The 21,609-nt window shown below is 47.1% G+C and overlaps 1 protein-coding gene across 3 annotated transcripts in view; it reads right to left on the bottom strand.

Moving 5' to 3' along the window:
• The window catches only part of SLC39A7 (solute carrier family 39 member 7), an 82,616-nt gene that overhangs the window by 35,471 nt on the left and 25,536 nt on the right, over nucleotides 1–21,609 (bottom strand). The window contains exon 1 of one of the 3 annotated variants that reach the window (XM_078641601.1): nucleotides 3,528–3,654. The exons of the other annotated variants lie outside the window; for them this stretch is intronic. The gene's annotated coding sequence lies outside the window, so the exon portion shown is untranslated. Of the gene's footprint in view, nucleotides 1–3,527; nucleotides 3,655–21,609 lie in introns of those variants that run through there. 3 annotated transcript variants of the gene reach the window in all.

Here is a 21,609-nt window from a genome sequence, read left to right as displayed (position 1 = left end):
TCCATGCTGCAGTCCAACCTCCAATACCCCTGCCATCATCACGAGCCAAGGCAGGGGGAAAGCTTTACACCGAGGTCTGTACCAGAAGAGCAAGAAAGGTTCTAGGTGTTGGGTAATGTCACACATCCCTCATCAATGAGCTGCTGCTCCTTCAAATGTAGCTTTCCCTGGTGCCCTTTAGAATGCCTATTGTTATTGTTCAAAGAGGGAGATGCTAGAACATGTTTTTGTAGAGGCTCACTGGTCTTTTCGCCATAGTCTGTTGATACAATAGTGCATTTCAGACTCCAGTGTGTTAATTTTATGGGGTCAAGTGCAGAATGATGTAGCGCTATGACATCTAAAGTAACATAGTTTGCACTGTCTAATCCTCTAGGAAAGGAAAACACATGTTCCCAACCCCTCCTACCTAAAGAGAGGCAGATACACAGAACTGGTTTGGTGTGGCTTCCTATTTTCCAAGTGCCCTCTAGGCTGTTTTCCAGACATCCTTTGTGCAGAGTGATGCTTCTCATCTCATAGCAGCCTGGAGTACCCACAACAGAGTGTAGTGTTTTTATCTAGGAACCAGAATCGATATTTCTATTATATGCCTTTGTCCGGTTATAATCAATAATATCCACAACGGCATAATAATCATATCCATAATTCAGTCGTAGCACATGCTGTCACATTAAGCAAGGCTACTCCTCCGCCCCCCTAGAAAGCACACCGAGTTCTCTAAACAAAACCAAGCCTCCAGCAACCTGGGAAATCCCACTTGCCTTTGTTTTGATTTCGTCCTAGAACTCCTGTAAAGCACTGTAAGAACGACCAGTTCTTAGTGACATCTTTATTGACGTCTTATGTCCAACCTTACGTCAAACCAGGCACCTTTCAGGTATAAATATACCAACGTTGCCTTAAGCAAACACACGGTGGTGATTTTGGAGCAGCTATCTACTTGCCCGAGAGCCCACGGACGCTGCCCCTCCCTTTTGACGCGCTGAGAAAGACGCTGTCTTTTCTCCTGCCGAGAAAATCCAGCTCCGGCGTTTCCAGCCTACCCTTGCGGGTGGACTGGGATATCCAGTCCTGAGAGAGAGATACCAGACCTCCTGCTTTCTATTTACCCAGGTACGGAACTGACTAAACCCTTAAAGAGAATTCTTGAATCAGATTCTTGGCAAAACAAACTTAACTTAAACTGCTACTTACTTACTCATTCCCACGTATTAGGCTTAGGTCAGATACACCGGGGTAGGCGTATTTAGAAGCACCAGTTGAGTACGATTAGTCAATGTATATATGTATGTATATATTTTATCTATTTTAAAGTATCATATGGCTCAGAAAGAATATCAATGCTTTTACAGTATTATTTTATAATCCTCCTTTTACTGTACGCACTTTACTATGAGTATTGCAATCGTGGCAATTCATTTCTCTTGCATGAGGAAGAAGACTGCTCAATAAATTACACCTTTTATTGAAAACGCCAGTCTCTCTTTTCTCTACAATCTGGTGAAACTAAGTACGCACCTTTTGACTGAGTGAAATAGTTGTCTTTTGTTTTCACACGACTCTAGAGATACACTCTTATTCAGGGAGAGCAAAGCTGTCATGTTTTATGGTTGTCAGAAGCTAATACCTTCTTGTCTATCGAAGGAGGTTAAACTCCTCCTCGTTTATTCGAGAAAGTTTCTAGTGACCTCTGAGCTAGCTGGCAAACCTTAAGTCTAATATAGTCAGTAGAGACCTAGTTAACCGCAGTCCTACGTCTACACTGCTGAATATATTATTCCAATGCGCAGCGCCTATTGGGACTATAGGAACTACACTACAAGAGGCACAGAGAGGTGTAAACTATCAGCACCTGTCTACCAACAGTCACAAAGACAGTGATGCAGAGAGACAAATCAGCAGCTCCTCTCAGCAAAAAGACCTAATGGAATTTCTATAGGAGCCGTGTCTCATTTCTTCTGACTTTACGGTCTAGCTCTCCTCCCTCCTGATACACTACCACTGTCTGGGAAAACAATGTCAACCCCATCTAATGCACAGAACTGCAAAATGGAATCCACAGGCCTCCATTACTTTGCTCCACTTATACTGGCCACATACTCAAACACGCCCACCAGAAACTTGTAAAGTAAGATGTAGGCACCTTCGATTCAGCGGTTGTTCTGCTGTAACAAGCAAAATTGGGATCTGGTGACAAAACAAGGCAACAAATCTAACTGCTCTCAGCCAGTGTCAAATAACTAATTTGTAGTAAGTGATTACACCTTCAATACAGCATAGTGAGGGAAGATCTTTGAATGAGTAAATGCATTTGTTTTCTTGACAGCACATGACTAGTTGCACTTACCAACAATAACAACTTGCTTAACCACTAACCATGGGTTCTGGAGTAGTGTGCTATTCGGCCAAAACCGCTGCATCAGGGGTAGTAAGCACTATATAAATACAATTACAACTAGGGGCCATATGGCAGAGATGAGCCTCTTGTTGAATTGCTTTGTTATTGTAGTCAGATAGCACTTACCACCTCAGACAAGGAGTTGAAGCACTTATGACGAGAGAGCAGAGATGTCAAAGAGATGATGGGATATTGTGGCTGGGTCAATGTGGTTTGAAGGGGATGGACACGGCCCACGTGGCTAGATGGGGATGGACAAGGCCCACGTGGCTAGATGGACAGGGCCCACGTGGCTAGATTGGGGATGGACAGGGCCCTTGTGGCTAGATGGGGCTGCACAGGGCAGACGTGGCTAGATGGGGCTGCACAGGGCCCACGTGGCTAGATGGGACTGAACAAGGCTAGATGGGGCTGCAGAGAGTTCACTTGTCTATGGGATGGAAGGAGGGTGCACAGAGGCCACACATAGCTAGGAGGTGTACAGAGAGCACATCGCCAGAGTGGGGTTGCACATTGTCCACATTGTTGGGGTTGCACAAGGCTGGTGGGGGCTGTACAGATTTCAAAGGGCTGCTAGGAGGATGGGCATAGTTCACATAACTGGAGGGGGTGCATTGGCTCTGCAGGGCTGGAGGGTGGATGCACAGTGAGCAAGTGGCTGAAGTGGGGTAGGGGAAGAGTCCTCATGGCTGGGTCCATATGGCTTGAGGGGGGGTGTAAAGGGCCACATGGCTGGAAGGAGGATGCACACAGGTCACACAGCTGGAGAGGGGACTCATGGTCCATGGGGAGGAGTCCACAGAGGCCATGTTCCTGAAGGGGAGGGATGCACAGGGGTCACAACGCTGGGGTCAGATGATTTGGTGGTGGGGAGGGTGGGCACACAGTGTATACTGCTGCGGGGGGGGGGGCAATGTACAGTCTTGTAAGATACAGTGCCCCCCTTCCTGCCTCAACACCCCCCCATTCCTGAGTCCCCTTTACCCATCCTCTCCTGCCTGAGCCTCAACTCCCCATTCCCATGGCTGAGCCCCCTTTACCCACCCCCTCCTGGGCCTTTTCCTGTGCTCTCCCTGCCCTGTGCCCCCCTCCCTCTCGGTGCCCCCCTCCCGGTGCCCCCTCTCACCGGCTCCGGCTCCTCTCTCTCACACACAGACGTGGCAGCAGCAGCACATCAGACACAGCCGAGGGGCGGGGCTTCAGGGCTAGAGGCGGGGCCAGGGGCGGAAGCGGCGGCAATGCGGGGCGGAAGTGTTCCTTCGACGCCGGTAGGCATGGAACAACACGTCACAGAGACCGGAAGTGACCTTGACCCGGACATCCGGTGTCAGTAATTGTTTCTCTGACTCGTACTTTAAAGCCCCCTGTCAGTTATTGACCCACCAAACATTCAAAATCCAGAAGGTTTAATATTTTATTCTGGTTTAGTGCTGCAGAGCCCGAGGGACGGCCGAACTCTTAACGTCATCCGAATATCGATAGATAATGTGAACTCGAAACAGAGGGGCATCACCAAGAAGGAGCAGATGACACAGATCGGTTTAGGAACATGAGCCACACATATATTTGAAAAACTGTTTTTGATGAGGATTAGCTGCGAGTTCCTGCTTTTGACCAGTTTAGTGCCCTTTCATTTCTGGAGCTTTACAACAGTTGTAAGCTCTTAGTAGGGTTTCTTGCTGCTCAAATGGGTTTAATTTCTTTATTGCATGACTTTGCACGTGAGAAAGTGTCACTCATAGTCGTTGAATGTCACTCATAATTACACTGAAATTAGGAAAATGTCACACATGATCAATCGGAAACCTTGGCAGCTATGAACGGTTTGTCTGGCGCACTTGAACGATATTAAGAATATAACATTGTTTTGTCCTTGTCACGATAACGTTAATGTACTGGTTTGGAATTTAAGGAATTCCTTCGACTCTGAGGTATGGGATTGAAAGCTTTGGAGGTTTATGCTAACCTTTCTGGGAGGGGAGTGTGAACACACGTGTCAACCTGCTGAAGGCCATTGGTATAAAATGACCAGTCTGCCTCAGCCGAGGGCCTGGGGTTCATGTGAGGAGGAGGATTAAATAGATCAAATTAAAATGGGGCTCCTTCATTTTTCTCAAAGGACAAAACACATTGAACTTGTCTTCTTTCCCTTGGAGTCTTTTTCAAAACCCTATACGCAAATCCTGAGAAAGCGTGGGACAAACTGGACTTTAAAACCTTGTGGGTCTTCTTGAGAGATTTAATTTGTTTTTTAAAGCCTTTAAAAATAATACATGCTGAGTTCTAAAACAAATGCAAAAAGAACAGTTGATGGACAGAATGCAGAACAATGTCAGATATTCACCCCAGTACAGAAATCTGGGCCTAAATCCATTGTTTTTTTGCTCACCATGCCATTCCAGTTTGAACCCGGACATATGCAAATCAGTCTTGACCCTGTGCCTCATGGGAACAGTCCAGCCCGAACTGCCAAGCCAGGTCCTCCCTGGACTGGAAACAAGCATCCTGGGACCGGTTTCGGGCTTTCAGCCCTCATCAGCCTGGATAGCTTGACTCCAGTGGCACAAGCATTAACAATCTCGTGGGTGCAATTTGGGAAATGTTGTGGTCTGCCCTCCACTCCAGCACGAGATTATGGGACAGTGTAGGTGTGGCATTGTTGGCCATTATTGGTCCTCGAGTGGCACAGTCTTACATTTGAAGAGCAGCAGTGAAATGCAGTCTCCAGGTCGAACCAACTGCCACAGCGTTGGGCAACTTGTTCTCTTGTGCATAGATGTTGTGGCAACATTTAATGGTGATGCACCCAGGTGTTAACAGGACCTTTAATTTATGTGCAGTTAAATATAGCAGAATGGATGAAGCACAAACCCTTGCTGGTTTTCTTTAGAGCCAATGAGGCCATTTGGACAGATGGTTACATTCTGAAAATGAAAGTGGGCAAGTCTGCAAAATATGATTTGCACATGTAAATATGGTGAGTCTTTAATTAGAGACTAGTTTGGTGCACTAACACCATCAGGACACAGCAAAAATGAATGGCTCAGAAACCTGTCCTGAAGAAGGCTATAGCAGATAAGGGGATGGAACTCCATGGAAATCCATGGTGATGGGAACGCAGCAGCTGCGATTATGAAGAAAACACTGTTGAAGACAGGTGCTGAGTGTTAGAAATGGTTTTTCTGTCTGGCTAGGGTATGCACCTAAGCCATGCAGAAATCGCCACTCTAGTCAGGATAAGGGGATTACACATCTAAAAGAACCCCTGGTCACTACCTTGGTAGCTTGGCACGAGCAGTCAGGCTTATCCCAGAGGCAGTGTGTAAAGTATTTGCACATAACAAACAATAATCCAGCGAAAACACCACAAAAGGACACAACACCAATTTTAGAAAAATATCCAATATTTATCTTTGTAAAACAGGACCAAAACAATACAAATCCAACATACAGAAATCCACAATACCAATAAATCAAAAATAGACTTTATATACAGTTCCATGAAGTCGATAGCGCTGTCTGGGGGCTATCATGGCATAGTGAGCAAACAAATACAATAGTTGCAGCATCGCGGGCCAGCTAGGCTTTGGGGGAGACTTGTAAAACAGTACCTGTGGAGATGCAGGGCGTCAGTCCTTGCGATGCGCTCCGGAGGAGTGGGGTTGGCAGGCATTGCTTCTGGAAGTTGACACAGGAATCATCGCGCCCTTGAAGTCACAATCGTTGCAGGTCGAACTCCTGCGGTGTGAAGTGGAGCCCTCAAGTCACGGTGCAGGCAGCGGCTCGTTGACGGTCATCCAGTGGCATCGGTGAGACCAGGGCTGCAGGTGGTGCTGATAGGTTACGTGCATGCAGTGTCGTTGTTGCTGCTGAGGCGCTGTCGTAGATAGACCCAAGGCTGCAGTGCGAGACTGGGCAATGCGGTGTGGAGGGCCCTCGGGTCACGTGCAGGCAGCAGCTTCAGTTGACGATCTGGAGTCAATGACACTGGCGTCAGTGGGCCAAGGCTGCGCTGTGGAATGGGGAGACACGCCGTGTAACTTACAAGCGGTGCCCCTAAACCATGGTGCAAGCAGCGGCGTCAATGTCAGCTTGGGACAACGGCGTAGGTGAGACCAGTACAGACCAGTACATGTCCTTCCTTTCACATACACTGCACCCTGCCCATGGGGGTACCTTGGGCCTACCCGAGGGGTGCCTCACATGTAGAAAAGGGAAGGTTTGGGCCTGACATGTGGGTGCACTTGCCAGATCACCATGCCAGTAAAAACTGTACGCAGATACTGCAGTGGTAGGTCGGAGACACCTTTGAAAGGCTGCTTGTGTGGGTAGCACTCTCAGTGATGCAGGCCCACTAGCAGCATTTGATTTGCAGGCCCTTGGCACACACAGTGCACTCTACTAGGGACGTAGTAGTCAATCAAATAAGCCAATCATGGAAACAACAATCCATAAACACAATTTACATTGAGAGCATATGCATTTTTAGCAGTAAATTGCATTGGTAAAGTGACCAGAGTCCTAAAGCCAACAAAAACAAGGTAAAACATAAGAGGACAAAAAGCAAAAAGTCTGGGGGTGAACCTGCTGAAAAAGCCAAGTCTAACACTGACTGAGGGTGGTTGCGAAGAGTGAGAAAATGGCACAGAAGAAAGGTGCCAGGCTCATGTGGTATGTGTGTGGAAGTTGAGGCCCCAGGTCAACAGTACCAATTGTTTTGCCAAGAGAGATGTTTGCAGATGTGTCTAGTGAGTCCATTATGAAAATTGAATCCTAATTCTCTGGAGCAGGTTATCTTCGTAACATCTCTTAATGAAGGTGAGGAAATAGTACAAAGTTTTTGAGGACTTTAGAGGACAGACTGTGTTAAAAAATGTGCACGTAGGATTGTGTCAAAAAGAAAGGCCAGTCTAGTGGTTCACAAAGGAAACAGGGTTAATTTTTTAGGAATAATTGGATACGTTGTTGAGATTGGGAATGATCAAGTAAATCGAGGACTTGGAATGCCTAGTGTCTGTGGTTTCGGTGGGCAAAGGATTGGTGTACAAAGATATGCGTGGATTTGGATGACCTAAATGAAAACATTTGGATTGATAGTAAGCCTGCCCTCAATTTCTAGAGGTTAACAACTCATTATTGATGCCAGAATGTCCACTGTGATTGATTTGTCCTCAGTATTCATCATGTATTAATTCAATCATTGAGAGTGTTACTTAAAATGAAAACAAATACAGGTGGCCATCTGCATATGATGAGGCCTGACTCAAAGTGAAGGAGAAAATGGACAACATGCCAATGCCTGGGCACTTTTGTGTGCGCAAGAACATTATCACGATCACATACGCCAGCCTGAGAGATCTATGCGCTGTGAAGAGATTTCATTTCCTATTCAGCGAAAAGGACAGAGGGACATTTCTCAGTGATGGAACGAGAAGTGTTCCCTTGTTCCTGGGAAGTTAAACACTTTAATTTCTTCCTATTAAGTCTTCCCTTCATGATAAGAATGGAGGATCGATTGCTGGCCTACATGTTTAAACATACAGGTGCTAATAAAGCTACTCCCATGATAAGAAAGTGGATGGATGCCTGTGTCTAATTTCTGCTAGGAGCATCTTAGAGTGGAAACTGAGAAGAGGTAAGAGGTGAATTCCTCATAATGGGTTTGCGGAGAAGACAATTAATTTGTCTCTCAAAGGCCACTTGGCTTGAATCTCTCCAGTGCATCAGTTAGATAACAGTATGGGCTAACATGGATTGACAGGTTGAAGTGGTGAAGGATTCCATTCAATGTGTGTGTAGTTATAAGTCCGGAGTGGTCCAAGCCAGCCCGTTGTCACCTGTGGATGTAGCAGAGGAGCCCTGGAACAGATTACATTTTGGTATTTTTTGGGCCTGTAACAAAGGATGCCAGGGAGCCTGGTTTGAGGAGTAACAAATGCTTTCATTTTCCTTTCCACCATACAATTTTTATCATCCCCTTTGAGAAATAATCTTTCATATCTCTCCCCTCTTCCCAACTGTCATCAATAATCAGTAGTCATCAGAGAAGACCGTTGTTCTGTTGGTTGATTACACGTCTAAGTGGGTTTTTACTAGATGTGTTAGTTCCCACAGATGCTGTGTATCCAACTGATGTGCAGACTCGCTGCGTGCTCTCCCGGAGACAAATTCTTCCAAAAAGAGTTCAAATGTGAAGAGTAAGGGCCTGATTTTGTTATAGGTGGATGGGTTACTCCGTCACAGCGGTGATGGATATAAATATTTTACAGTCCTTCTCCACAAGTACTCCATGGTTTTTCAATCTTTGCGCACCGTAAAGGAACTTAGGTGTGGAGTCCATTGGTGGTGGATACCCTTGGGCACAACAATTGTGGGGCTGCAGGGCAAGACTTCCCCTCACTGTGGCTGTTGCGTGTGTCAGGGTCAGAATGAAGACGGATGAGCCGCCAGATGAGGATCTGCTTGAGTGATGTGTCACAACTTCGCACAAGGTCCCGCAACGTGGCCTTATTTATCACCCATTTTGTATGGTTGAGTAAGAAGATGTTAGTAACCAATCACATGTGGATACTCATAGCAGCAAAATGTTTTTTTTTTTGATAATCAAATTTTATTTGCATTTAAATATGCAACAGAACAAAATACAGCGCACGGCAGCATGAATACACAATAGCCATAGTTGATAGTTGATGTGTTCCTCAGCGCCAGGAAGCCGCTTGGCCACAGCGCGCTTTATAAGTTTCTTTTTCATTTCATTTCATTTCATTTCATAGCCATGTACAACAAACAACATAATCCAGCTCCTGGGAATGATGGTACAAAATCTTATTTCCATATATAAGGCAACATGTACGTATACATTTAGAGGGCAGCAAGAACATTAAGAAGGTAGCAAATTCAACCACTTGCCCCATATCCTCTGGAACTTTCTCAGACACCCCCGGGCCTCGAACAGGGGTTCTTCTTGGGTGGCGCACCAATCCACCCCTCGTCGCCACTTCTGCAGGGTAGGGGGTCTGATGCTTGCCCATGCCGCCGCTATGTCGCGTTTGGCAACTGCAAGAACTGTGCCCAAAAAGAGCTTATCGGCTCTAGAGCCGTCTAAGCCATGGAAGACACCAAGGAGCAGGTGCATGGGGTCGTGGGGAACCTACCAGCCTAGGGTCTGGGTAAGCTCTGCTTCTATACTGGACAAAAAACAAAGCAAAGGCCGGGCAGGTCCACACCATATGAAAAAAATCTGCTGGGGCCTGACCACACCAAGCACAATCAGGGGAAGGGCGCAATTGTGCCCTATGTAGACGTACTGGGGTGAGGTAGGCTGTGTGGAGGTAGTATAGTTGGATGAGGCGAAGCTTGGAGGAGGTCGTAAGGGTTTTGGGGGCCATAAGGGCGTCCCGCCAATCCCCTTCTTCCAGGTGGCCCAACCATCCCTCCCAGCGGGCTCGGACTGTGTCTAGGTAGGTAGGGGTGTTGTTAATCAGAGATCGGTATATCCTCTAGACCCCTCCCCGCCCCAGGTCTCCCATAAGTACCTGCGCCTCTAGTGGGTTGAATTCGGGTATTGATGTACCCGGGGGGGGATATGTTCCGTGAGTGCGTGGCGGAGTTGGAGGTATCGATTGGGAGGTGTGGAGGGAATTGCGCTTTTGTAAGTCAGTAAAGGTCCGAACGTGATCTCCCACGCAAACATCCCCAAGGAGAGAGATTCCAACGTGGTCCCAGGACCGGAAACCCATGAGGGAGGATGTCTCTCGGAGCCATGTGCCCTGCCAACGAGGTTTGTGTTGAGTAAGTCGTATATCCCAACGGGTGTGCCAGAGGGCGGAGCCCCAAGCCACCAGAACTGATCTAGTGATCGGGGGAGTGTGAGCGGTATAGGAGCGTCGTAGAGATAGGCATGCAGCTATGGGAAGTCCATGTACCGAAGCTCCGTTCGGTAGGCCGGGTCCGACCAGCCTCCTGTATACCAATCATGGACTACGAGGAGTCTGGTTGCTAAGTAATAAAGGTGTATATTAGTCAATCCCATGCCGCCGTCGAAGGGCGGGATCCTACAGTGAGCCAGGGCAATGAGCGATCTCCCATGCCCCTATAGGAATCTGGTGAGAGCTCCGTCAAAATCTCGGAACCAACTCCCCGGAAGGTGGAGGGTAATGTTTTGGAGGATATAAAGGAAGAGAGGGAGAATCGTCATTTTAAAAAGAGCGCTACAGCCTAGGGGATTAAGCGGCAAAGCTTGCCAGCGTTTAAGATCAGTTTTGGCTTTGGAGATCAGGGGAGTGATATTCAGAGCTCATTCCAACTCCGGTAGGAGGGCTATCCAAATACCCAGGTATTTAAAGGACTGTCTCCTGATGGGAATGGTGGATTGCCACTTGAAGCAGGCTCTCGATATGTGGAGAGGGACAAGGGTGGATTTGGCGGGGTTAAGTCGGAGTCCAGAAACGCTTTAGTAGCTTTGAAGTATCTCTAGACAGCGGGGACCGGAATGCTCTGGTTCGGCCATGTAAAGAAGGACATCATCCACATACAGAGGGCTATTTTATCCACATAATGGGGGGTCCCAGGACCAGCCTTGGACCGCCACGTCAGAGCGGAGGAGACAGGCCAGGGGCTCCATGGTCAGCGCAAATAGCAAGGGTGAGAGAGGACACCCTTGACGTGTGCCTCTCCTGATCGGGAACACATCCGAGAGGGCCCGTTGATAAGGATCCTAGTCCGCGGATTAGAATACAGAACGCGAACGGCGCACTGGAACAGGGGATCCATGCCCATCAGTTGGAGAACCTCCGCCAAGTAAGACCAATCGACCGTGTCGAAGGCCTTTTCAAAGTCCAGTAGCAATAGAGCATGGTACGGGGGCAGATGTTGGCGGTGGGCCAGAGCGAGGTGCAGACGCTGTATACAGTGCCGAGTACCTCGCGACGGCATGAAGCCGCATTGGTCCGGGTGGACTAGTTTATGGAGAGGGGGCAAAGACGCTGGGCTAACACCGTTGCAAAAAGTTTAATTTCGGCATTTATAAGGGAGATTGGGCGGTAATCCCTGCAGGAAGGTGAAGGTGGCTGGATCTTTGGGATAACGGCAATGGTGGCAAGTCAGTCTGGGGGGGGGGAGGCGCCCTTCTCGGTCACATATAGATTGCAAATTTGGAATATTACACAATGAACTGATTGAAGAGCAGGTGGTTATGCATGCTTGTAATTCCTCAATACAAGAGTGATTATGTTATCAATGGCGATCTACAGTCAAAGACATCTTAGCTTGTAGGAGGAATGGGCGGAAATAGAAGCTAGGAGGCTTTAGTAGTTTGTCAATTGTGGGGTTTATTGCCAGAACAGCAGTGTTATGTGGTTTTGATCTGTAGATGCTAGTGGAGCGTAGAGTCCTCTGGTGTCTTCCTGGAGCTGGTGTTATCTGGTTGGTCCGTCGACCCCCAGGATGCTTGAGGAAAAGAACAAAGAGGATGGTAAGTGTTTTGACTATAGGAAGGGGTTTCTTTTTTAGTGAAGGGGAAACCGCCACCACACCGGGTGTATATGGAGAATGGTCACACTGTATGCCAGAAGTTTTAGTATCCGAGTCGCCTTTAGTGATCAGGGTGGATACTATAAGTATTTCACTGGGGACCACGCTTTCTGCCTGACTAACGTGAGGGTCTGAGGTTTTTAGGAAGGGATGGGTGCAGGGAGTAACACACGAAGGGAACAGTGCTCAGTGGCCGCTATTTACAGTGCCCGACTTCCCTCCGTTCTGCCCCGCTCCCCTTCGCCCCTCCCGCCTCCCCGTACTAGGTAATCGGTACCCCATGTGCGGTGTCACTCACCGCCCATGCCGTAACACTCCTGAGTTACGGCGGTGTTCGCGCCCTCCTGGGGGGAGGAAGGTATCCACCACTCCTCGGACCACTCCTTGGCTTCTCCGCCATCCTCCGTGGGGTTCCTCGTCTCCTCGTCTCGGGATGGTTTCTCCTCCGGTTCCGTTTGCTCGCGTCCTTGCGTCTTCTCTTCCTGTCTTCTTCCGGACTCGCCGACGTCACCGCGTTCTACGTCCAGGCCTGCCTTTTCCTCTGATCTCGCTTGAGCTAATTGGTTGCCCTCATATGGCCTGCCTCCGCCGTCCAGTAATAGAGACCCGGACCAAGAGTTACCCGGGTTTCCGCGCTGTGGTTCTCTGTCCCAGGTGATCCCTCCGTACTCTTAGGTAAGGGCTCGATGTTCCTATCACCCCTAACAGGTCCCTTCCGACATAGCTATTGTAGATAAGGCTGAGATATCAGGGAGTTGTGCAAAGTGTGTTTGGTTGTCAAATAAAAATGTAGTTTGGGTGGCGTGGTTGGGCAATTTGGCAAAGATTGTAGAAGAAGAAAGGTGAGGGATATGGCTAAATGTACGGAAGAGGAGAAGGAACAAACATCTAGGGCCAGATGTAGGAAGCTCATTACCAGTCGGTAACGGCCGAAATTAACGAATTCCGACCGGTAATGGGCTTTTCTTATGTAGGGGGCCGAAATTAAGGATTGGGTAATTTACCGAATCGGTAATTTAAGGAATCGGTAAATTACAGATTTCTTAAATACCGATTTGATAATTTACCGAATTCCTAATGTAGGGAGCACTTAAATGAGTGCTTATCTTATGTTAGGATTCGTTATTTACCACCAACTACAAGTTGGTGGTAAATAACGAAAAAAAAAAAAAAAGCAATTTAATGCAAATTGCTTCAGTGCCATGTTGCAGAGATACATGCCCTTAGGGCATGTATGTCTGCAACATGTGCACCCATAAACAATTGAGGGGTGCAACAGGGTGTCAAAGTGACACCCTGCCACCCTTCAATGTTTTTCCCCTTTTACCGAATCGGTATTTACCGATTCGGTAATTGACATTCATTCCTATGGGCCAATACCGATTCGGTAAATACCGACTCTTAACGATTCGGTAATTTTTCCCGATTTTTTAGCTACATAGCATTTACCGATTCGTAAATACCGAATCGTCAAAATTCGGTATTTACGAATCGGTAAATACTATTCACCTACATGAGGCCCCTAGTGGCAAAAAGTATACTACTGAAAAATGAGTTTGAGGTGGAATGTTGTGTTGAATGTAAGTAACAGAGATGAAAAAAATAAATAAACCGTGTTCTATATGACCATGAGTGGTGTTCGGGTGCAGGTATATGCAGATTCTTGGTCACCGTTCACTATTCCTGAGGAAGAGATTTAGAAAAATGTATTTTTGTGGGTAAAATTGGCATTAAAGTATATGCACCTAATGTTCATCCAGAAGGGTGCAGTTAGGATACAAGGGTTTGGATTTCTGGATCAAAAATAGACTAACGATTGGGAAGTTGTACATTGCCTTGAAGGGACTCTCAGTGTTAGGCTAGTTAGACCAAAGGAATCTTCACTTTGTGTTGGAGTCCAACTTTGAAGAACAGGTGTTGATTGTGGATGAGGCCAAACCACTGGGGCTTGTATACTTAAGACTTTCCTGAAGGTGTTTAAATGGACTATAGGGTAGCTATCTGAATTATGCTACCCTCTATAGGGCGGTTGATGAGACGTTCAAGTGATAAGCACTACATCGTAGTGCGACTGACTTAAATGGCTTACCATAGAGCGGGGATCTATCTGGAGGAACCTCTGATGCTTCCACTGGAGGCTTCTCGCTTTAAAATAAACCTGGGGCCGAGGTGGAATCACTACTACATCAGCCCCCCCCCCATGATAAATAAGATCAGCACGCTGCATGGTTCAGCAGCGTCATTGGCCTGATGGACGGCTGTGAGAGAGTAACGTTGAATGCTGCAGCCACAAGTCTTCGACAATTTATCCCCAACCCCTGCAGTGGAGTAGAGGTGCTGGAGAGGCATCAGCGCTGGACAGGGGAGGCTCTATCCTTTCCAGCGATGGCTCTAGTAAAAGGATTACTTCTCTCGATTGCGGTATTTCCGCGATCCCTGACCAGGCAGGAATACCCAGTAGATGACCAAGATCATCATCCTTCCGGGTAACAAGGAACTTCTTGAAGTAATGGATGAAACATCAACCAGTAACCCAGAACTAAAAGCTCAGGAAACCAAAACGCAAGTACAAATACAATCTACTCTGAGGATACAGAGTTAACAAAAGCCAACATGGAATCATTGGATGAGTGGACCAAATCCATGTCATCAGCCCAAATATTGACTGACATCAGGATGGAACTGGGGCCTCTAGACATGGGGAGCATAAATATAAGACGAAACAACAGTATTAGAAACTACAGCAGAAATGAGGATAAAGAACACCAAGAATGTGACCAGTGCAGCCAGTCCGACCTCTTTACATCACCTTACAAGCCACAACAAGGGCAATGGTAATGCAATCCGATAAATGAGACATACAAATAGACTTCATGAACATAGTGGCCACACACATTTCAGGAATTAACGCCAAATTAGAAAAACTCACAAACCTAGTTCAAGCTACTCGCTGTTCAAAACAATCAACTTGCCAATGTGGACCCATCGTAGACAAACTAAGCTCCCTACCAGCTATCCTGGAAGAAATAATAGGTATAAAAAAGCACGTGTAGCGAACACACCAATAACCAAAAACACCTCCAGCCACAAGTGGTAAGCAAAGACAACGAAGAACAGGGAAAGATACCACAAGAATCTTGTGAGGATGGAACCTCAGGGGCAGGGAGAACCGGCAGACTGGAGGCATTAACAGGAGGAACAACGAACTCACAGCCGCAAACACCACTGAATATTGGACCAACAAAGGAAGATCACACGGCAAACGGCGGAAACACCCATGACCGGAAAACTGGTAGGCAATCAAGAAGACAAAAAAAACATGATAGGAAAGCAAGGAAAAAAACAAGTCAAGCAAAAAACCAACTTGTACATCTTCAAAAAATCCTCCAACAACAGGTCGGCACCCAGCGCGCCCAATACTCAGGATGAGAACATAATAGAGGGCGAAGGTTTCACCGAGCAGAACCCAGAGGAAATAGACATAACAGAAGAACTCGGCAATGCAGTGAGTGCAAGGTAAATAGTTTTATTTATTTATTTACTTACTTTACTCGTGGAGGTCGTATGTCCGGCTCCACTACCCCTCCACCCTGCCCCTCCCGCGCCCGCCCCATTGCCCCGCAGCCACAAACTCAAAATCTGGTTGAATGGCAAGATACTGGAGCAAGTTTCAAACTACAAATATTTAAGAGTCTACTTAGACAACAGATTTAACCAACAAGTACAAAGGAACTATATGGAAAAAAGGGTTGGTGCGTTAATATTCGCCTTCAGCATTCTAGCAAAAATACTGTCATGTCCGTCAGACCATTACTAGCAGTGATGGCAGCAAGGCTCCTGTCAACAGTATCTTATGGCAGCATTACTCAATACGGAAAGATTGCACACTACTAAACAAACTGCAAGTTACCATCCACAAATGAACCTTCTAGCTGCCAAAAAGGGCATCACCAGCTCAGGTGCGGCTGGAATTTGGACTAATAAATGAATCACTAGGAAGGATGTATTCAACTGTAAAACCTGCTACAAAATAAAAATTAACCAAGAACATTCACAAATCAGTGAAGCACTCTTAAGCAGAAGTCGAGAAAGATAAAAAAAATCCTCATACAATAAATATCTACATCAAGCCCACTCAACAACCAAGACAGAAGATCTGTGGAACAAAAGTCTGTCTTTCTCAGTATTTAGACGAATCACTAACAAAATGCCAAGACTTCAATCGTTGGTAGAAGATAAAAACACATTCAGCAGGCGAACACACGCATGGATGGTAATCAACAACTACGACTCTTTCAAACAAGCACCTTACTTAAGTCGCACATTTTCTGTCTTTTACAAGAAACGACTGATGGCGCTCCGGTTTGATGAATTATCAACAATAGCAGATCAACCTACCAGGAAATATAATTGCCCCATAACATGTAGGCTTTGTGGACAAACAAAAGAGGATTTTATTCACCTGATCTGTAACTGTACATACTTTTATTCGGCACAAGTCTCTTTAATGCGACCAGACTTTAAAAGGAGAACAATTAGGAAATGTAGGGCCGCCATCACCCAGTGCCTCAATCCAACAGACACTCAAATGAACTGTAAGCTGCTAAAGTTTTTAAAGTATCATGAACTACCCTTAAAAAAATACCAGTTCAATCAACTTCATAAATGAAACTCTTTGCACTATATCAAACTGTAATTTTTTTTTTAAGGCGGTTATATGTGTCAAATGGTTTTATTACAGATACAAAAAAGTCAGTATGTAACACTATTACTATTTTAATTAATCAAACAATAAAGTCTCAATTTCGATTTCCCTAGGTGCCAGGGAGATTTTACTTAGGGAAGAAGGGTCACCCTTTCTCATCCAGGCATAGGTCAACACACTCAGGGGATACAACCAATTTTTGAAGTTTTTTCCTTGGTAAATCTTTAGGGCCATTTGCAGGGGGCCATCGGCTCCCCCAGGTAAAGGTAAAGGTAAACATGGCCATTTTCAGTTTGGTTCACCTGTGCCTGGGGTTTTTGCACCCCCAACTCCCCCCGGGCTCAAATTGAGGAGAATCTGACTCTACCTTACTGAGGGGCCCAACCCCATAGGGGGCCAAGCCACTTCAGCCATTGGTCAGTTATTGTGTCATTCACATTATTCTTATGTCCATCATAGCCTGCACTGTAAGGCAAAGGGTGCGCTCACTTCAGCCTCTGATCTGTGACATTGCACTTTGCTTCTGCGTCTTATCCGTTGGACTGCTGTGGACCTCCAATTAATCATTACTGGAGCCTGGCGACCCCCAATGAGTCATTATTGGAACAGCAGCCCCGCCTAAGAATTGTCTAGTAGTTGAACCCCAAAACAATACATAAAACTATGTATACACCAAACAAACGGTCGAATATTGGAATATTTAGTTTAATTCACAATCAAATTTGGAAAAGCTTTAAAGTTTTACATTTTGGTTATTCATTTTCATTTATTATCTTTAGCATTATTTAATTTAGTAAAACAGGTTTGGTCCCCCTGAACAATCCTTGTGGACTGCTAGGGGTCCTTGGACCACAGGTTAAGAAATATTGGACTAGAACACACTAAAAAGAACCAGCACCAAAACTACTGAAACACAGTAGATGGCTGGCACTCCCCAATCAGGAATAGGGATTGTGCTCACTCCCCCACGTGGGGTGAGCACACCAATGGTGTAGTCACTCTAAGGTCAGTAGCCCATTGGCTACTGACCCAGAGGCCCCCAAAACGCCCCCTAAATACAGTATTGAGGGGGCATCCCTGAACCAAGAAAGCAGATGCCCGCAACCTAAGAAGAAAAAGGACGAAAGAAGATGCCCAGCAGAGGAGACTTCAGAGAACAACTGACTTCCCCCAGCCTTTCCGGCCCGTCTGCAGTTTCTAGAGAGTCACCTTATCCTGCAGCCAGTGACCTCCAGAACCCTGGGAGGACTGACTGACTTCAACAAAGACCGGATCTCCTGTGAACAGCAGCTCTGTTCAAAAGAAACTCCAAAGACAGACTCTGAGCCTGCTGAGGACAAGGAAACCTGATTCCTGGAACCACCACTGCACCTGTCACCAATGGCCCAAGTTCAAGTTGCCCACCGGTCCCAGCAAGGTCCCCCAGCGCTTCCAGAGGCTGATTCCACTGTGGGTTGACCCCTCCAGGACTCCCTGACGTCGCCTGCAGCCTCTGCATGAACACCCTTCACCCGTGAGTGGCCCAGTAAGGTGAAATCTGACCGCAAAATATACCCCTGCATCCATCTGCTCTGTGCCCTGGAGAAGAGAACTTGAGGTACACCTACCTCCCCGAGCCCTCCAACTTACCTGCCCAGCTGTTTGTTCCTCCTGGAAGTCTTCCAGGACCGGGCCTGCAGATGAAAAACAAAAACAAAAATCCCTATTGAAAACAACAGGGTACACTACGTCAAACCAGTACCCTGCACCCAGCTGCCCCTGCGCCGCAGCGGGTGCACTTTTTGTGCTAAACAGGATTCCCCATTCCCCTGAGCTTAAGTCCAGGAGCTTTGCTCCCACAACCCAGTGGCCTGTTTGTAAGCTGCCACCAACCGGAGGCCGCCCATCCCCCATTGGATAACATTGTGCCTCAGCACTCTGCCCCTGCCCGACCTAGTGCTGCTAACGGTGTAACAAGAGTGCATCCTTGACCCTGGGGCACCCCTGAGTCTACCCCCAGAATACCAACGTCCACAACCGAATAATTACCTTTGCACCGATAACCCTATTTTGCTCCATAGAATAACGTTGACTGTTTTTCTGTTTTGTGCGACCTTGCCTCCTCAGATACGAGGAAGAAAGAAAAAGGACCCTAGAGCCGTGCTGACCAAGGAAGGAGAAGAGGACACCAACTGCCTTGGTCTTAGCCCTACCAGCCTGTCCCGTCTAGGACCTGCCTGCAACAAGAACCCAGGCGAGCCCAGCAGCCAGCAAACCCTAGAGCCCGGAGGACCTGCCCTGCAACCTTCCCAAAGACTCTGTCTCCCTGAGCACCGGAATTGCTCAAATAAAGACTCACCTCCAGAATCTGGATTCAATTGACTCTGTAATTCTGCACCACTCTGCACCCGACGCCCACGGCCTGAGTTGGAGAGGCCCAACACCCCATGGAGGGCTCCCCAGCGATCCTGACCTGGGTTCTGGTGATCCCCGACCTCCCTCAAGACTCCAGATGAAGCCTGCAGCTACAACCCGAAGTGTTCTCTGACCATGACCGGAGCTGGTAAGAAAACCTGACGCCAGAAGACACCCCTGCATCCGATGCCCCAATGCCTTGGGTGGCCCAACTGATGGTGTCCATGGATCCCCCCAGATCCAAACTTACATCTTCAGCCAGTGGTCACCTTCAGGAAGTCTCCCTGACCGAGCCTGCAGCATCTTTTAAACACTGAAGATCTCCATTGGAAAGCATAGGGTCCCCGATGTCTGTTTTGCACCCTGCACCCGGCTGGTGGTACAGATCATGTGCTGGTCATTGGCCCCTGCAGTGCTGACCTTAACCCCAGGAGCTTTGCTCCCACAACCGAGTGGCCTGCTCGTCAGCAGTCCCTAACAGAAGGCCCCTTAGCCCCATTGGTTTACATTGGGCCCCTGCACTCTGCACTTGGCCGTCCCAGTGCCGCTGGTGGTGCAAAGCAAGTGTCCCTCTAGACCTTGGGGAACCTTGGTCCTAACCCCCAAAACTCACCCTCGTAAGTAGTGTACTTACATTCAAAACCGCTAACACTTTTTCCCCCATGGGAACCCATGCAGATTTTGTGCCTAAAAAATATCTAAGTGTTGAACTGTGTTGTATGAAGAAAAGGGAATCCTATTGCAAAGTATATAAAAAGTCTTACTTACTTTGTATGTAGAGATTCTATTGTGTGGTATCTAGGCATACCACCTCCAGTACTCAAAGTAATCCTAAGGTAACTAAAATGTAATCTGAAAGTACTTACTGTATAATTCCAACTGCATTTTAAAAGTGATACACACCTGTAACAATTGTAATTTCAAGCACAAGTGCATTTCCTTGAACAGTCTTGTATTTGAAAGCATACTTTACTCACCAGTGCGAAGTCCTGCTTGGTTCTAAAATAAAACATAAGTATATATTTTGTATACTTACCTCATTGGTCTGGATTCTGTCCCTGAGTGTGTGCATCAGTCCTTGATTGAGTGAATTCACTAAATGCTTAGCACACCCTCTGGATAAGCCTAACTGCTCGCCCACACTACCACAAAGAGAGCTATTAGTGCTTACCTACTTTGGCCTCTGCTATACCTTTGGGGCCTCTCTGGACTCTGTGCACACTATACCTTACTTTGGTATAGTATATTGTTGGAGATGGCCCTTTTTGCACGGTGATCCCCAAACTTTTTGCTTCTTCCTCCTATATTTTACTGACCTGTTGTTGTTGGTTTTAGGACTCTAGGGACTTTACCACTGCTGATCAGTGCTAATGTGCATATGCTCTCTGTGTAATTTGTGTTATGGATTGGTGTTTCCATGATTGGCATTTTTGATTTACTTCTCAGTCCCCAGTAAAGTGCACTGAGTGTGCCAGGGCCCGTGAATCAAATGCTACTAGTGGGTCTACAGAACTGATTGTGCCACCCACATGAGTAGCCCTGAAAAGGTAACTCAGACCCGCCTTTGTGGAGTCTGCACACAGTTAGTATCTGCTATGTCCACTTGGCCTGTGCTCACACTTGCCAGTTTCTCACCTTCCCTTTTCTTACATGTCAGCCACCCTTAGGCTAGGCCCAAGGTACCCCTGTGTGCAGGGCGCTGTGTATGTTAAAGATAGGACATGCCCTGGTGTGTGCGGCATGACCTGATAGTGAACTTACAAACATAACTACCCCTAGGAACAAGGTAGAGAAATAAAGTTTAGTATGTCTGGACTCAGAATGTTAAAATGCATCTTGTAGTGAAGATGATTTGAACATTCTTTGTTTGAAAATACCACTTTTAGAAAGTAGGTATTTTCTTGCTTAGCCATCCTGTGTGCCTCTGTTGGGGTTGTGGATTGACTGTCTGGCTTTGGATGACGGGCTGGAGAGGGGCAGTGGCTCCAGAGAGCCTGATGAGTCAGGGCTGGGTTGAATAGACCTGGGCTGCATTTTGAGAAGTGGCAGGAGATTACCTTGCACAATGCTGTCTCCACCCCCTGCCAGGAAGCTGCACCAGTGAGGACAAAACTGGTTTGGGCTGGGTACAGACACTCTCTGCCTTCAGAGAACAAAACATTTGGTGGTATAAAATTTGGGGCCTAGACCCCAGAACGTTAGAACTCTCTCAGACCCAAGAAGAGTGCCAAGAAGAAAAGCTGGAGAAGCTGTGAGGAGAGACTACCACTTTGCTGTGTGCTTTGCTGTGTTGGCCTGCAGTGGCAGCTGCTGTCTTGGGCAGTGAAAGGACTGCACTGAACTTTCTGCAACTTCCTTTTTGTGCGTTTCTCCAAGGGCTTGAGGTAGAGCTTGCTCCCTGGTCAAGAAGTCTCAGGAACAGCAAAGCCTTCAAGCTCTTCTGCCATCAGCACTGGGACTGTGTGTTTTGTGCTGCAATAGAAGTGTCCTGAAGGCACCACGGCAACGCCGCACCGCAACCCTGGTCTCACCGACGCCACCACCTGACTCCGCCACCAAGGCGCTGCTTGCACCACAA

The sequence above is a fragment of the Lissotriton helveticus genome, chromosome 5_1 (assembly GCF_964261635.1).
Source record: "Lissotriton helveticus chromosome 5_1, aLisHel1.1, whole genome shotgun sequence".
NCBI lineage: Eukaryota > Metazoa > Chordata > Amphibia > Caudata > Salamandridae > Lissotriton > Lissotriton helveticus.
The sequence above is the reverse complement of the archived record's forward strand: the minus strand, read 5'-3'. Positions and strand labels throughout refer to the sequence as shown.